The sequence below is a fragment of the Pinus tabuliformis genome, chromosome 7 (genome assembly GCF_031772625.1).
Source record: "Pinus tabuliformis cultivar Carrire ecotype Pingquan chromosome 7, CPIR1, whole genome shotgun sequence".
Taxonomy (NCBI): Eukaryota; Viridiplantae; Streptophyta; class Pinopsida; order Pinales; family Pinaceae; genus Pinus; species Pinus tabuliformis.
This window is the reverse complement of record NC_142293.1, coordinates 1,273,527,176-1,273,532,493: the sequence shown is the minus strand read 5'-3', so window position 1 is coordinate 1,273,532,493 and position 5,318 is coordinate 1,273,527,176. Positions and strand designations below refer to the sequence as shown.

General features: G+C 36.3%; 1 pseudogene; it reads left to right on the top strand.

Annotated features, from left to right (window-relative positions):
• Nucleotides 1-1,977: 1,977 nt before the first annotated feature.
• LOC149252109 (heat shock factor protein HSF8-like) lies at nucleotides 1,978-2,856 on the top strand (annotated as a pseudogene).
• Nucleotides 2,857-5,318: the final 2,462 nt, after the last annotated feature.

Genomic DNA, 5,318 nt, shown 5'->3' with positions numbered 1-5,318 from the left:
CACCCTTGTGTAAACCAAAGATATTCATAGTAAGGAATTACATTTTCACTTGTAACTTACTAGTCTTCCACCAAGTCAATATTAGTGTTTCTTAGACAAGAAATACTCAAATGTGGCCTCTTACCAAGAATTTTCTCTTGCTAATGAATACTCTATATTTTTTTTTAGTTGGTCTAATATATATCATTTTCCTTTTACTTTTGTCTATTTAATGTTTCTAACATGGTTGCTCTTAGAATTTTAGTTTCATTTCAAATCTAAATGAAACAAACATGTTTTATTATTTTTTTTTGTTTAACATTTTATTGACTTTTAAAAATTAAACATATTAATCAACAATATTTATATTAATTTACATACTAAAATGTTTCATAAAATTACTTTTACATATAAAACTCCAAACCATCATTCAATAAAATTAACCATATTACTGAACAATATTCCTATTACATTACATATTAAACAAAAAAAAAAAAAAACATAACCATGTATCACTTTATTTATCATCGTTCAATAAAATTAAACATACTACTCAGTACATACTAACAAAAATATTTCATAAACATAACTTTTGCTCATAAACTTCCATAACTTTTGCTCATAAACTTCCAACTCTCGTTCAACAATGTTCATGTAAACTTTCATTAAATAAGCATTTAAACCAACAAATATATTTCTTAAATTTCTATAACTTTTGCAAATAAACTTCCAAGCCATCATTTTCAACAACCTTCATATAAACTTAAAATAAACATTTAACAACCTTCATGGAAGCTTCCTTTAAATACAATTTGGGCTAAATAAAAGTTTCGTTGACCACATTAGGGATTCTACACTACATACTGAAAGACAAATTCTGAAGCACTTCAAAAGTAATTATATGGACACGCTAAAATCTCTTTTTCTATTTTTTAACATTATCTAGACCTAAGTTCAATATATGGTTGCATGAGTACATGAATACACTTACATGAACACAAATGCAAAATTTCTAGAGATATATTGATATCTCCACCTCTCCTCATCGGTTCTTCTTCGTTTCTTTCACCATGTTTCGTTTTTTTTGATAACAACTCACAATTTCAACTTAAATTTATTACAAAATTCCGAAAAGAAACACAAAAGCTGCACCAAAATTGTATTCGAAGATTATGTGTTTTTTTTTTTTTTATAGCAATAACTCACATGTCAACCAAATTCAACTATAAATTTTTTTTTTAATAACAATCAACCAAATTTGTATTACAAGTTTCAGGATTAAATTACTAAACCATTACATTGCCTTCATTAATGAGCAATGACATCAACAGATTAGCGTGTACATGAAAATATATTACATAGAGTACAAGTCAAAATTCAAAAGGTTTCAAATATATTACGTAGAGTACAAGTCAAAATTCAAAAGGTTTCAGTGTGCGGTAAATTTAATTCAAAAGAGAAGTAACGGTAACTGCGAGAAGGTGTGAAGCGCGTGACCACGGGTAGTTACATAGCAAGGTCTTCTTTTTTTTTTTTTTTTTGTAAGATTACCCAAACCCAACCAATGTCATGTATACCAAAGTGAAAACCAATGCCTTTGATATCTTTAAACTAAAACTGCGCTTGTAAAATATGAATAAACTTATGTTGAAAATGATCAAAGCTTTATACATTTAACAAAGTCAATGTTGATGATTTTTAAACAAATCCCTTTTTAAATTTTGGTTAACTTTAATTCTAAAATACAATGACAAAGATAAGGAAACGATTGAGTCACCGGCCCATAGTTAAAGGGAAAAGGAAACGAAGGGATCCTCCCGGTCATGAGATCGATTCCCCCTGCCTTTTTTCACCTTGTTTGCTCTCTGGCGTCTCCAGATCTGTTTTGACCTTTGGAACAGCTTCCGAATGATGTAAATTGGAGGTCCTGTGGCCGGCTTAGTCCATGTATTGATTTGGCTTTTTTTTATTCACTTTCGGGCTTTTTTTTCGATTTCTCTGGGGTTTTAGGGTATGGATGGATCTCAGAACATCGGCGGCAATGCGGTGCCTCCATTTCTCACCAAGACGTATGACATGGTGGACGACAGCTCCATGGACTCGATAGTTTCATGGAGCCCCGGGAATAACAGTTTCATTGTGTGGAATCCCCCAGAATTCGCACGAGACTTGTTACCTAAGTACTTTAAGCACAACAATTTCTCCAGCTTTGTCAGGCAGCTCAATACATATGGCTTCAGGAAAGTTGATCCAGATCAATGGGAATTCGCAAATGAAGATTTTCTTCGGGGACAAAGGAATTTGTTGAAAAATATTCACAGACGCAAGCCTATGCACAGTCATTCTCAGAATCCCCAACAAGGCATATGTAAGGATGCTATAAAATATTAACTGGAGGAGGAAATTCAGAGGCTCAAGAGGGATAAGAGTCTGCTCATGATGGAGCTCGTTAGAATTAGGCAGCAACATCAAGGTACCGAGATGCATATGCAGACCTTGGAGGAGCGTTTGCAAACCATGGAACACCGCCAACAGCAAATGATGGCATTTCTGGCCAAAGCTGTACAAAAACCTGGATTTGTGGCACAGCTTGTGCAATAGAGTGAAAACAGTAACCTTCTTGAAGCAGCTAATAAGAAGAGAAGATTACCCAAACAAGAGAACTGCTCATAGGCTGGGGAAACTAAGTTGACAGACAGTCAGATTGTGAAGTATCAACCTACTTCAGGTGATGAATGTAGTGCATTTCCGTTGAAGGTTTTAAACACGGACCCATTTAATAGAATGGAATCATCTTTAAATACTTTGGAAACCTTTTTCCAGGATGTGGGTCAGGCATGTGGTGAAGTGATGGATAGTGGAAATTCATCTCAAGCAGGTCTTACAGAGATGCACGGAACATGCTTTTCAAGTATATGTATTTTACCATTGCTGGATCCACATTAGTGCTCACCTGCCAACACACAAAACGTTCATTCACAATTATAGGGTAGTTTTTGTAGTTTTTATGACAGAATCTCTTCTAGTTTGGACCTATTTCCATTATTTTCCACATATTCTCTTTAAAGTTGTAAACGTATGTAGATGACGATGAAGAAAACAGTACGAGATTGCAAACACTATGTTTCCAATCGAAGGCTATTCCTCGCAACCAGGTGTGGGATTTAGAATAGCGCATATTCAATGAACAACGTTCCCCTGGAAAAAGAGGGTTCACCACCCACCACATATCAGAACTTGCCATGTTATCTAAAAAGCTATCAGTACAACACTCCCTCTCCCATGGTGGCTTGTTGTTTAAGTGTTCAAGTGTCCTCACACAAGGTGTCCCTCCTCGAGAGATTTGTGTCCTCACAAAAGGTGTCCCTCCTCGAGAGATCTGTGTCCTCACACAAGGTGTCCCTCCTTGAGAGATCTGCCCGAAACTCCTCAACAAGTGCCAAAGTGGTTACTATGCTCCAATGTTTCTCCTCAACGTACATGTCCATGTCCAACCAACCAACCAACGTGCATGTCAAGTGTCCAACATCCAAGATGTCTATCGCTATCACATAGTTCCAAGCTCATTTAGGGCTACGTGTTATCCTCCAAGTGCATACACTCCTGCTCCTATGTAGTACGTTCCACTTCTGTTCAAAAAACCAACTCCCCATATTTTGTGCACAGAACAATTTAGTCATTATGCTGATTAAGATTAACAACCTTGTATATATAAGGGCATCAAGCAACCACCCAAACTGAGCCATCTATTCGTCCCTGAATCAAAACTAAGAGACTAAAAGATCGAGTGCTCTCGTGGCTAGGTGAAAACACTTTTGATGTAAACCCCAAAAGCAACATTCTAGTGGATAACCCCTAAGTCCATGTGTTGCAGGATGGGAACTTAATAATTCTTATTAATAGAGGTATAAAGCGCCACATTAATTTTCGACTGACCATACTTGCAGCCTGAGTGTTTTATGGGTAATTAAGGACAGAAGAGATAGTTGAGAAACCCATTGAAAGCTGTAAAAACACAAAATAATGAACAAACGGGGGCAGGAACACATACTAATGGTACATGTGATAAGAAACCCTAAAAGGGAACGCTGTAGAATAGCATAGGGCGCGTGGTAATCGAACCGAGGCATGTGAATTACAGTGGCGTGCTATTCCCATGGCGTAAGACCTTTGCCCGCTTCCTTTAGGCGATCTTGCTCATGCTGTTCAAGATAATCAGCCATTCCCTAAGTTTCGTGCTCCTCTAGTCGTCGTGTCTAAACCATAAACCCTTCAATTTCAGTGCTCACTGGTCTTTACTAAACTCTGCACCCTTATATTTGAACTTATCTGTGTATGACAAATTGTACGTGTTAAATTTTGTGAGTGAAATCTCTTCCCACAGAGAACAGCTTAGAATAGACTGCGCGGATTACTAGGGACAACACCGAATTATGGAAATTGCCGATTCTTGAAATCTCGCATCAAAGTTCTGGATATTGTCAATTTTCAGTTGTAATATTAATAAGGCGATTCCAACTGCAGTTGAGAACTCAACAGATCTATGGTAACAGATGAGATTGGATATTCACTAGTTTTGCGATTAGCAACTCCGGCAGTTTCACTTTGAAGCATAGAAAACGCCAAATTATTGTGGCATATCGAGTTAAATGGTTGATTCGATATTGGACAACCAGATCTGGTGACTATCCATAGTGTTATATTTAGAAAATAAAGATTTGGGAAAATTGATGATTGACACCATATCAGCACAGATTGAAGGGAGCGTATACCGAGTTGGTGTGATATTGCATTGGAATAGTTAAAACATAAACTTGGGCGCATACTGAATTTCCATGTGTGAACGAATTTAGCTAGAAGAACCAGACCTGTGGTAGCGATATATATAATATCTATTGATTAACAGTGAACACTGTTTTGAAGGTTTTATGTTAGATCTGCGTTTTTCTAATTAAGAGAATAGAAATCTTCCCGGATTATTAAAAGTCTTGATTCTGATTCATATAAAGGGCTTTATTCATTAGATTGTATTACTTATCTAAGGTGAATTGGGAGTGTTATTAAAACTAATAAAGCTTCTGATGCGTCAAGGTTGATCTCTTCCTCAGGGGAAAAACTGCACACGATTGATGGGGAAGGGCTAAAAACTGCAATAATCTTCTGCAATTTAAGAATCTCCTCGAACTACGAGTAAGGAATGAGAATTATTTGTTGAGATTTCAAACTATAAAACAATACACATGTCATCAGGCAGGAGAGTTTGCTATGACCATGCCTATGAACACTTCAGTACGAACACAAAAGTCAGTTTTAGTGCTTGGATCAGTCCATAAGTTGAA